The 12,339-nt window shown below is 38.3% G+C and overlaps 1 long non-coding RNA gene and 1 pseudogene across 1 annotated transcript in view; one reads left to right on the top strand and one right to left on the bottom strand.

Moving 5' to 3' along the window:
• The window catches only part of LOC132597763 (uncharacterized), a 2,174,902-nt gene that overhangs the window by 621,127 nt on the left and 1,541,436 nt on the right, over nucleotides 1–12,339 (top strand). Inside the window, exon 3 of the long non-coding RNA XR_009565047.1 lies at nucleotides 2,612–2,750. This is a non-coding gene — a long non-coding RNA (uncharacterized lncRNA). The remainder of the gene's footprint in view (nucleotides 1–2,611; nucleotides 2,751–12,339) is intronic.
• Nucleotides 2,062–3,531, bottom strand: LOC115841849 (pre-mRNA-splicing regulator WTAP-like; annotated as a pseudogene).

The following is a 12,339-nucleotide window of genomic DNA, read 5'->3' as shown; positions in this document are numbered from 1 at the left end:
ACGCCAAGCCCAGCAATGATGCTTTCATGCTTGTAGGGAAACACAATGAAGAAAAGCGGGGGGGGGGGGGGGACATGGGTACTTGAGCAATGGCAGTGATAGGATCTCATTGAGGGTATAGCACTTGAGCTGTGACGCAAGTGACAGAGGAACTTGTATCAGACAGTTCTCTCTGCCAAGTTTTGTTCATCTCTCCGGTTGGCCTTCTTAGACAAGTTTAAGATCATCCTACCCTAGCTCTCTCTTGTGTGCCTAAGGCTGCTTCATGGAAACTCGCATTCTTTGCACTGATGTGGCCCAGGCCAACCACAGTGCAGCACAACTCTTCTGTGCTTTACTGCCGAAGCAGCAAGCCAGACCACCCCTTGCTGTGTCATGATTCACCCAGAAGTCAGATGCCGGTGGTATGTACACTACACTCCCAAAGGCCTCCACAGTTGTCATTTTGCTTGTTTGTTTTGAATGTGTTATAGTAGAGGAAAGATGGATGGCTAGATTTTCACAAGCCCTGCCAATTAGTAGGGATTCACGTTTTTCTTTCCCATTAATAACAGCTGTTGATTACTATTTTAAACAGCACAGTGAGCCTCACTAGCAAATTCATAAATACATCTGTCTCCAATCTTTAAAATTAAGAGCCACAAAACTGACTTGGCAAAGTAGAGGGGTCTGTTTCACTACTTGTTAATCCTTTCAGCCATAAATTGGTATGAATCAATTCTATATAGTATTACCTATGAAGGTGAAGGAAATAAAAACAGGGGAACCAAGAAGAGGACTAATATTGAGGGCCTTCTATGTAATTTTTTTATATGTATTATCAGCTCTAATTCTCAAAACTATTCAATGAGATGCATATTATTACCCCCACTTTTACAGAGGAAGATAGAGGTATTTATACATGGAGATATACAACTATAAGATGGTCAGATATGCTTTCCCCTCTATGAAGAAGTAAGGACAAGTCTTGCTAATTGGATAACTGATCACATTATAACTCCTTTCAAGGCAAACAAGAGTCTGTTCTTGGTAGCGTAGGTGGAGGGAGGGCACATTCCTTTGTATGCTTGTCTTTTCCCTTTCATCTTTTAATTTAATTTTTTTAAACCAATCCTTCAACTTGGAAAGAAAAAAATTTCCCTTCCTGTTGAAATAAATAACAAATCTGGGGTTTTAGCTACCTGATGTTCTTTGAAATGTCAATTTCAAGGGAGAAAATTAGTGTTGGAGAGCCTGGGACTAAATTTCAACTGTGCCTTTCTAAATTGTGCATGCAAATGGACAATTAGACCTGCGATGGGTAATTGCATGCCTAAGTGAACCCTTCCACAAATAGTTTAGAAGCTGATTTTGAAGGTTGAATTTGTAGCAGTCCTTATAAATTTCCTCTCCTGCTGGAAAAACCTATGGAAGCTCATCCTTAACTATAATAAGGGAACACCTCTCTATTCCAGACACTTCCCAGCAAAAAAAAAAGTCATTTGAGGAGGTGAGAATAGAGTCATTAGTATTAGTAAGCCATTTATCCATCCAGAAATAATACTGTTAGTATTTTATCCTTATCTTTCTCAACTTATAAATATATTCCTAAAATAGTCATATATTTAATACTGTAATATACTTTTTCACATTTAATAATGTATTCTATAATGCCTATTCTTCCATAATCTTTTTATCACCTTCATGTTTTTCCATTTTAACATATCACAATGTATGGAACTGGCATTCAAGTATTTCATGTTAGGTTATTTCTTAACTTGCTGTATTATAAAATACATTATTATAAAAATGCAGTGGTAAACATTAAGGCCCATTGTTTTTTACGTAATTCACTAATTATTTCTTCAAATCACTTCTCCCTCATGCAATTCTGAATAGTATCATTCTTTTTGACTCTTGTCATAATAGGTGGAAACTAACTCTTTTTTCCTTATTGTTTTCACTCATATTTTATTTTTATTATTATTATTATTTTTGCCTGTTGAATGGAATGGGGATTTAATAAATTGCACTACTGAAAAAAATAAAGCAGTAAGTCTCATCACAGCTAATATCCTTATACAATCTAGTTGTGAAATGAATGTTTATAATGCTTCAAACAGTTTAGACCTGAAGTTTGATACCACACCTTCATTATTTGTACATTCCTCAATAAGATTATCTACAGTATTAGCAACCATTCAAAGAACAAACCATTGAGTAAAACCACATTGATTTAAGGCTCAATCAAGTAATATGGAGCCCCAAACTAAATGGTTAAATGTATGAACTACTTGTACTGACATCTATTATTTGATTCTCTCATGACTATTAAGTTGGTTCTTAGCAAATAAACCCTGTAAAGGCAAAATTCACCTCATTTGAGTTTGACCCAGAAGTTCAACAACAATCACGAAGTCCACAGTCTTATTGGCAAAACTGATATACAGTGTCTCTAAGTCACTATGCTCAAGGTTAAGAGCGATGCATATTCCATCTTTACATTTACTGGAATTTTACATGTTCAGTTCATGATTTTAAATCTCTAGGTTTTCATTCCTCCAAACTGTCTGAAGACACAGTGTGCCACAGACTTAAGACTTCTGTTTCTCCCTCTATTTTCTTCAAACAGAAACACTTCTCAAGTGTCTACATGTCCCAGAAGGGGAATTTTTCGGAGGTGGCCCCTTCTTCGGAATAGTCCGACGCCATCAGGCCTCTGAAGCAAGGGGAGGGGGAAGAGAAAAAAGCTGAAACACAAGGTTCATCTGGTAAGTTTTACATTAACCATTACAAGCTGGATAGTATAAGAATGTGGCTTTTTGGCTCAAAAAGTCTGAGTCTTGGTGTGGAAACGAGTACTTGGCTGTCCCACCACAGCTTTCTTGTAGTGGGACTGTCAGGGGAGTCTTGACTGGGGAGTATGACTTGTTTACCTATCAGGCGTAAACTTCCAGGCCCTCAGTTCATTTTGGGCTTGTTCCAGTTTGCCTTTAGTCTGTTCCAGTTCACCTTTCATTTTTAGGAAAAACAAGTTGATCGCTGGGTCTACTATTGTTGATCTCAGTTGGGCAACGCTAGGCACTGGACTTGCTTGAGGTACTGGATTTGAGAAGTACACTCTTGCAGCTCTTGCTCCTTGGTTGCTAGTCGCATTACAAGAGTGTTTTCCCTGCGTGCAGACTCTTGCTGTTGCTGCTTTCGTTTTTCTTCAGATTCCCTTAAGCCAGTTACATCATTAGAGTTAAGATCTGCGTACCTGCCCTCCAAAGCTTGCACATGTGCTTCATATTGTTTCCACCTGAGAATTAATTCATCTCGTGCCATACTTTGGAGTCTGTTTCACTCAGTCGAACCTTTTTAGGAAGAGGTTCCTCGTTGGTCATCTTGAATCCTCTCCTGACGGAGGCCGCGCCGGCGCCGCCCAGTCACATAGGCTGACCCCGCGCTACCCGCTCGCTGCCCGGGCCGCCCGACCCCGCTGCCGCCGGCCCCCGCGCTCCTCCTCCCGCCACAGCCCCGCCTCTCCCCTTTATTTGCAGGTCTCGCTGCCACAAAATGTCACTGAGGGAGGATCATTCATATTTTAGGTTGTGGTCAACGGCTTGCAAAGGCCAATCTTTCTTCCCCAGCTCAGCACTTATATGAATGATCTTCCTGTCCTTTAAAGGGCGCTTTCCCTCTTTTTTCCAGCAAGATCCATTCACTCCCTATAAAATTACTATGCCATGGAACACAGTAGAAAATACTAATCTTCCTCATTCTCTGCCAAGTAAAGCAGTGTGATATAACATACATTCAATAATTTATTTAATTATGTATGCTTTCTTTCATATCTACTTAAATTACAAAACATGAATTAAATTTCCTTGGAGATTCAGGAAAAAATCAAGAAGTAGTAGTCTTTGAATAAGGTATCTTCCTAACTTCGTACCTTCCTTTCTCCCTCCCTCCCTCCCTTCCTTCCTTCCTTCTTTCCTTCCTTCCACCCATATCCTTCATTATAGATATTCATATATCTTCTCAGGTAGGATACATGCTTCAATATACTCAGTGAAATAACTACACATGTTTAGTTTATAGCAGTTTTAATGTCAGTGATGAAAATTGTAATAGTAATTTAATTTCACAAAGAGCTGTGGTCATAGGCTAGATGATATGAGTGTCACAGGAAGGTCTCTTGATACACATGGGCTTAAAAAATATGGATGCAAAGAGTTAATATCCCACATGTTTAGAAACAAGACTAATCTATCCACTTTGAAAGATATTTAACCTGGCTGAAATGTATTAGCATATGAAAAAATTAAAATTGAAAAAAACTTAAGACAACAGTCTTAACACTGGATAAACACAACTATTTTATGAGAATTCCAGGGAAAAAGAAATGGCCTATTATGATCATTTTGGTGGAAGCAGCAGGAATCAAAGCTCATCAACTCTGGAATTTTAAATGAAAATGATTGTTTCATGATACGATAACCCTGTCCATATATATTAATGTTTTATAGACCACCAGAGGATTATGTGCTTTGAAAAGCTATATTGATAGTGAATTAATTTACCTCAATGATGAAAAATTAATGAGTATTGGCAAGACACTCCTTAAATTGAGTTATCCTATTACATAAAATACTATATAAATGTTTTGTCAGGTTGTTGGGTGGCTTATTTGTTTTGTTTTGATTTTTAACCTTTCAAGAGTTTTACATTTACCATAGGAATATCTCATTTAACTAATGGCATATAAATATATACCTTAAAAACTAACTGCTACTGATTTTGAACAAATATATTTGAAAATTGTACCTCTCAGATTGTTGTATAAAATTCATTTCATTCTTCATGCCATTATTTATTTTTTATTTTTTACAATCACTTCTAATGAGCATTTTCTATGCAGAGGAGAAGTATGTTACAAAGTATACCATGTTCTTTAAATATAAGTAATAAGTATCCCATATCACTCTCTCTTTCTGAATTACCACTCTCGAGCTATACCAGAGTTCTTTCAATTCTTAACTTGTGCCAAGTTCACTCACACTTCAGGAACTTTTACCCACCCTTCCTTCTGCCACCATTCTTTACTAAATTATTTTTTTAATTCATTATTTTTCCAGAAGACCCTGATGTCCTAGTCTAAGTTTGTTTTTCCACTTGTGAACTTCCATAAGTGCTGTATCTTCTGTACTATACAATTTAGCATTCTGTATTACTCTCTGCTCAACTTTTAGATTCCTGAAAACAAGGGTATTATCTCTCGTTTGTCCTTGCATCTTCAGTCTCAAGAAGTGTCTGGCAGAAAGAAAGGAATAAATAAATATTTAATGGATAGTCAGATTGATGAATGGATGGATAGGTGAAACAGTTATATGAGAAAACAGGGCACATTTGGGAATTCTTAGGGAGCAGTGAAAAAAATGTTGTAAGCACAGTCGATTCTCATCATTTGCAGTGTTTTTGTTTTGAGAAGTTGCCGCCACACTGAATTAGTGAATACAGAATCATTGCTCCTAGGAGAGACATAAGGATAGGTTCCTATGAGCATCTGGTCACCACATTTTTGTCCACTGATCAATATGTAACTTTATATTATGTGTGTCTCTGTTTAAAGACCTTATTAAGCGTATATTGTTGATTTATTAACATCAAGCTCATGGCTAACAACACTATAACTAATGCCTGAGTGAAACTTACCTACAACATGTATTTTCTCCATAAGGCACATAACAGCCTTCTTGCACTTACGAGCACTAAAGAACACTTCAGCACTATGCTTGGGAGCCATTTTAAACAGCAAAATCACCAAAAAAAGCACAACAATGCAAAAAATGTGACACTAAATAGCCTGCAAAATAATCACTTTTTTCCAATATGAGAGCTGAAACAGGAAAGTAAAGGATTGCCTTATTCCACCTTGGCTGGCAACATGTGCGTCAGGCAATGCAATTTTTTTGTTGTCCTGCATACGTGCATGTCCCTGAATGCCTGTGAAAGTGCTATGAGTATTGGTTTTGAAGTTACAAATTAATTTGAAAATGTGGAATATGCAAATAATGAAGCTTGACTGTGTTTGGTGCTAGTGAAAAAATATGGCTTCTGTTATCCAAGAAGATGGGAAACAATCAAATAACTATAAGACAAAGCAAACATAAAGATGCACAAAGAAAGTGTTCAAGGAGTTTGGAATAAGTGGGCATAACTGTAATCAGATGAGACTTCATAGTGAAAGTGGCCTTTAATCTATACATAGAAGGATAAGTAGAATTTTAAAAGAAGGATATAAAGTAAAGAAAAATCTGGATGAAAAGACATGGCTTTGGGAAATGAATGAATGTTCGATAATGCTTAGAAAACCCAGTTAAAAAAATGATTGTAATAGGCCATCAGGTGGATAGACTAAACCAATAATAGTAAGTGTAAAAAATGCTAAGATAGAGATGAAAGTAAAATAGCAACAGAATAAGCTAATGAAATGGATCTAGGAATGTTATCCACGATTGTATCAGTTTTCTACTGCTGCACAACAAATTACCACAGATTGAGCAATTTAAAAACAGCATACATTTATTATCCCACAGTTTCCATGGGTCAGGAGCCCAGGCAGAGATTGAGGCTGAGTCCTTGGGCCAGGATCTCACAAGGCTGCAAACAAGGTTTGGCTGGGTTGCATTCCTCTCTGGAGCTCAGAGTTCCCTTCCAAGATCATGTGGCTGTTGGCAACTTTAGCTGCTTGAGTTTGTAGGACTGAGGACCCCATTTTCTTGCTTGCTGTCAGCCTGGGGCTGCGCTCAGTCCCAACATCCGGGCCACACACCTCAAGGGAAGCTCACTTCTTCAAGTCAAACAGGACGATCTCTCTTGTTCTAAATTTATCCCTTCATATAAGGCCTAACTTCTCTATTACACAGTTCACCTGGTTAGGTCAGGCCCACCCAGGATAATCTCCTTTTGATGAACTCAAATGACTGTAATTACATCTGCAAAATCCCTTCACTTTTGCCATATAATGTAACCTAATCACAAAAGAGACATCCCATCATAATCACAAGTCCCATCCACACTCAGGGGAAGAGAATTATATAGGGTACAGGACTCCTGGGGGCAAACTTATAACGCTGCCAAGCATAAGGGTACATTGAGTTCATGCATGTATGATCCCTCCTCCATTTTTTTAAATTACTATTACTAGTCAATCACAACTTGCCCAGATCTAGCAGTTCCTTTTTTTTTTTTTTTTTTTTTTTTTTTTGCGGTACATGGGCCTCCCACTGTTGTGGCCTCTCCCGTTGCGGAGCACAGGCTCCAGACGTGCAGGCTCAGCGGCCATGGCTCACGGGCCCAGCCGCTCCGCGGCATGTGGGATCTTCCCGGACCGGGGCACGAACCCACGTCCCCTGCATCGGCAGGCGGACTCTCAACCACTGCGCCACCAGGGAGGCCGTAGCAGTTCCATCTTTGAACTTACTAAAACAGGGGAATCCCAAAGAAGAAACTTTGTGTCCCTGGGTTCAAACTTGGTTGAAGCTCAGTTTGGGATCTCAGTTAGGACCAAAGTGATCTGCGTAAGAAAGAGAGAGAAGGCCCTAAGGAGAGGTCCAAGGGCAGGGAGAGGAAGAAAACATTTCTGCAGTGCTGTGAGCAGGGGCAAGATCGAGAGGTATGCCCAGAGACAGAGAGAAAGGGAACACGTGAGACAGCCATGGAGGATGAGAAGCTTTGGAAGAGTTGGCATGTTGAAAGGAGATTTTCAAAGCTGCTTGGATTTTGTGTTTCAAAAAGTAGCTACTCCTAGGGCTTCCCTGGTGGCGCAATGGTTGAGAGTCCGCCTGCCGATGCAGGGGACACGGGTTCGTGCCCCGGTCCAGGAAGATCCCACATGCTGCGGAGCGGCTGGGCCCGTGAGCCATGGCCGCTGAGCCTGCGCGTCCGGGGCCTGTGCTCCGCAACGGGAGAGGCCACAACAGTGAGAGGCCCACGTACCGCAAAAAAAAAAAAAAAAAAAAAGCAGTTACTCCTGCTTCTCTGCCTCCCAGTGCCTTCAGTAAAATTTTGCTCTGTTTGTCCTTGTTTTAGAATTGGACTAATGTCCAGGATTTATTTGTTGTTATTTTGCTTTGATTTTTGAGAAAATGTCTAAAATTTGCTAAAAGTTTGACACTGTAAAAGATATATTATGACAAGCTAAGAGGCTGTACACTATGTATAAAATAGATAACTAATAAGAACCTGCTGTATAGCACAGGAAACTCTACTTCATCTCACTGTACAGTAGAAACTAACACAACATTGTAAAACAGCTATACCCCAGTTAAAAAAAAAGAAGAAAAAGAGGTTGTTGGATACCCCGTGCTCTCTCTCTCTCTCTCTCACTTTCTCTCATCTTCCTCTTCTTGCTGCCCAGGAACCACTCCTTCAGGCTTTCTTTCTCTTTTTAATGTATATCTATATCTGATTAGGATAGTTCTCCCAGCTAAGATCTTCCAATGGTTTCTTACAGCACATAGAATGAAATCCAAACTCTTGCCTTGGATTAGAAACACCTGGATTCTGAAGAGTGGTATTTGGCCCCCAATTTGACATTATCTGGTACTATCCTCCCTTCTCTGTTCACTCTGCTCGACCTCTCCCTGTTTCTTGAACATGCCAAACTTATTCCTGCTCTATCAGCTCCATACTAGTTTCGTCTGCATGGCTAACTTCATCATGTAGTTCAGATCACAGATTAAATATGATCTCCCCAGAGAGGCCTTTCTTAAAATCCCTATCTAACAGAGCCAACTTTCTATTAAAGCATTCTATTTTAATTGTCTAACTAGAACTTATCACCATCCAATATTGTCTTATTTATTTGTTTATTATCTGTCTTCTGTCCTCTCACTCCTGCCCTGGGACAGGCCATGGGTTCTGCAAGGTCAGGCCGTGTCTCCACTGATATCCAGTCTATCGCCAGTAATTAGAATGTGCCTGACACATAGCAGATGCTTTATAATTACTTGTTACTAAATGAATTCATAAGAGATTAGAATGTATTGGGGGTTATCTGTCAACATTTAACACAGTGCATTCGGGAAATAATTAGAGAAAGTTGAGTCCAGTTGACACTTGGTAAAGAGAAAATAGCACTGGGCTGATCTTTGAGATATGGGGCTTTTAATCTTGTGTCTGCCACTAACTTGCTGTTTGATCTTGGACAAGGACAAGGGAGGCCTTTCAGAATTGGAGTAAAAAAGACAAGAATACTTATGGAAATTTCTGTATACCAAATCTGTTATATATTAGTAACACACTTTTATGGATGAGGAAACTGAGGCTTTGTGAGATGAAATAATCTATGATCAGTATGTGGTAGAGCTAGGATTTGAAATCACCTGTGTTTGGAGTAAGTTCTCTTCCAGCTCTGATATTCGGGAATCTTGAAACTCCATTCTTTTCTACTTGCTCTATAGGATGACTTACTCCTAATCAAGCGTCTATCATTTCTTTTTTATCCTGAACAGCTTTTCTAATTTGTAGAATAGAGGAAATAAAAATGCACACTGAGTGGAGACTGCATACAAGGGCTTTGGGGCTGCATGCTCATTTTAACTAGTTTTTGTGTTTTTTTTAAGAACTAAAAAAAGAGTAACAAGCAGAGGTAATATCTACAGAATTGTCTTTTCCATTATCTCTAAGGATTTATACTCTTTTAAAAATCACCTAGTTTGTCTTCATCTAAGCATGTTATTTTTTCAATCTCCAACTGTTTTTTGTGTTAAATGCTTTCTAAATGATTTGTAAAGTTAATATTTAAACAACTCTTACACGGCCTAATCACATACTTCAATCTTTTGAAATGTCACCTTTTTTTTCTTCTTCCAGTATCTTTATTTAGATGTCAAATTGTGCTAGCATTGCCAATGTTAATTCCGCAGCAAGCAGTGATTATGTCACATATACCTGTTTTATTCTTCTGCAGTCCAATTCAGTTAAAAATTGCTTCTCACTTATTTCACTTGCTTTTTTTTTTTTTCCTTTCTTTTTGGTTACTGTTCTTTTAAGTTCAGGCATGAGTTTGATTTGCTTGAAATTTCAAAAAGTAAAGATGTTTCCTAGATATATAAGAGTCACTGTGATATTAACAAACACTGTTTTGGGCTAGGGATGAGTACTTGCTTAGTGATGCCCTGTTTGAGAATTTTGTTCTTTTAAAGGAAGTGGTATTATCTGCGAGACAGAGCCTTATCACTTCAAGGAACTTCTGAAGAATGGTGTACCTTCTCTGATATCTTAATGACTTAATGCCACAAATTACCTGCCCAGTAATGATAACAGTAATAACACAGTAGCCATAGCTAGTTTTATGAGTACTGTTATTATCCTTAGTTTACGGATGAGGAAATGAAATTCCGAGAGGTACAGGAACCTCAGCTAATGAGTTGACTCAGGGCTCTAGCAACAAAATTTGGGCTTTTTGACTAAAAGAATCTGAATTTTGAACCACTATGTTTTACATACCCAGGACTTAGTTGTACTTTCTTGTCTGGTCCTGGTCTGGTGTGCCCAATATTTTTTTTCTTTCATTCACGAAACATTGACTAGGCATCTAGAGCAAAGCAATAGAGTTAGAACAATAAATAAAGCTATCTATTTTTAAGCTGCTCAAAGGTTAGCAGAGACGGTAGTGAAAAACAAACATGTAAACAAATGGATAGACTAGAAAGCTACAATTACAGTTGGGCAGTTTCAGAGATTATTTCCAGAGTCTGCCCAGGTTTTAGTCCATGAATTGAATTAATATGTGCTGACAAGGGGAAGAAGGAGAACAGTTATTGAGTGCATACTCTGTGCTGAAAATTGTGCTAAAAACTTATATTAATTAAGGTAATGCAGGCTTAATAAAAAGGTTGTCTGTTTCTTGCTCAGGGAAGAGGGTGTTCTTAGCTGGGCAGTTCTCCTCCAAGCAGTATCGGGGGACCTAGACTCCTTGCACCTTGGGTCTCTGTCATCTTCAATTTGTGATTCCCAAGATTTCCCTGGAAGCCTCTGTTTCAGCCGGCAAAAAAATGGGAAAAGAGCAGGAGGATTATATGCGAGACACTATTATGGACCAGGCTTGAGAGGAACCTTGCATTTCAATGGCTAGAACTTATTTACATGGAAATACCTAATTGCAAGGGAAGCTGGGAAATGTAGTCCAGCAATGAACCCAGGTAAGACTATGAACAAACAAACAAACAAATTGGAAGTATGGATGCCATGAAGCTACCTATTTAATGTCAATAAAATTACCCTCTCTAGAAGAAGGTCCAAAACAGTAATACTTGTTACTTTTGTAATAGCCAATCTTCTATTAGGGCTATCTTCACAGAGCATTCAGAGCAAGAAAGGAAAATACCTTTAGAAAATATTTTTAACATGATAATCAACTTGCCTCCAAAAGCCTTTCAGCTAAAAAACTATGTGTGTGTGTGTGTGTGTGTGTGTGTGTGTGTATGTATGTGTATGTGTGTGTACATGTGTCACAAAGATAGTAATTAATCTGATTGAAATCCAGATCATTCTGTGTAAAGTTTATGTCCTTTCTATCATACCAAGCAGATTCTATGAAAAGTCTTAAAGAAAATAAATTAATTTACAGCAGAAACAATATCAGAATGCTTTGGTATCTGGGTATTTAACACCTGTTTGACCTTAACTACTTAAGCAAACTCTTACATCTTGCATTAGACCCTCAAACAACATATTTACAAAAACGCCCATTTATTAAAAGTATAATAGCACAAGGACTTATGGTGTAACTGTCCTTAAGGACTCAACTTAGAATGAGGACCTTAAATTTTCTGTAAATAGATTCAAGGAAACTTCAGATCATCATTATCCTCTCTACCTCCCTGTATCTCCATAGTCATGTTTGCTAAGTCTCCTTATTTGAAACATGGAAAAATTAAAGAAAACCTAATGCTATATATATTAAAGGAAAGAGAATATAAACTTGAATATTAAGAGGTATCTTGAATCTCCATAAGCTTTTTTATTTAGATATTCAAAGACTTATAGACCACAGAAGGCAGAGTTGGAACTGATAATCGTTACCAGTTCTGAATAACATCTTCCAGAATAAAGCATATATGGAATAGAGCATTTATTAGAAATCCGTGATACAGCCACAAAACTTCTAAAGAGTTAATCATGGGCTGTTAAATTTTTTTATTTGCTTTGCTATTTGGTAACAGAATATACAGTATAGTATTATATTAGACTCTACCCACTGTACATTTGCCAGTTGAGTAAACGCTCCTCGGGGCTGAGAGGTAAATTAATAGGTACAGCTCTCTGTATTTCCTTGGTTGACCAGGTCCTTCTTTGATGCAACCACTA

Source organism: Globicephala melas, chromosome 8 (assembly GCF_963455315.2).
Source record: "Globicephala melas chromosome 8, mGloMel1.2, whole genome shotgun sequence".
NCBI classification, from domain to species: domain Eukaryota; kingdom Metazoa; phylum Chordata; class Mammalia; order Artiodactyla; family Delphinidae; genus Globicephala; species Globicephala melas.
The sequence above is the reverse complement of the archived record's forward strand: the minus strand, read 5'-3'. Positions and strand labels throughout refer to the sequence as shown.